Below are 647 nucleotides of genomic sequence, written 5' to 3' on the forward strand. Positions count from 1 at the left end.
ATATATATATATATATATATATATATACATACACAAGGCAATATGACTAAGTGTTAGGGTATATTTCTGGATTTCTGGTTCAATAGTTGTTATATATTTGGTTCTATTTATTTCTGTTTATCTGTCTTGTGAATTAGCTACCAAACCTAGAATTTTATATACATGTTGCATTTGCTTCTCATGTTCTTTTTACAGAAACTAGAATTGATTGATGGTCTTATAAGCTGTGTATAAGTTTTAGGAAAAATGACTTTTACATCTATGTAGGGTAAAGATTGTTTAAATCTTATATCAGTTTGTTTTTTTGGCTGGTTGATTGGATGGAAAAAAAAATATTAAAAAAAGCAAAAGATCTCAAAAGGAATTGCAACTAACCTTAAGGGATCACAGACTATCGCTCCTTTTGGTTACCATGACAAAAGGTTTTAAAACATATCCCAAAATGCAGCCAATCTCTGCAATGATATTTGTGGCATATAGAAATGCCAAGTTCAGTGTTCTGTGACCAATAATCTTTTTTGAAACACACTCACATTTTGTAATGTTTTCTTAGCAGGAATTATTACATTATCTAATTCTAATATTCTAATTATTTAGAAATTCAAAATGTTCAAAATTAGAAGTATGATTAGTAACATTTAAAAAAA

Source organism: Octopus bimaculoides, chromosome 2 (assembly GCF_001194135.2).
Source record: "Octopus bimaculoides isolate UCB-OBI-ISO-001 chromosome 2, ASM119413v2, whole genome shotgun sequence".
Classification (NCBI taxonomy): Eukaryota; Metazoa; Mollusca; class Cephalopoda; order Octopoda; family Octopodidae; genus Octopus; species Octopus bimaculoides.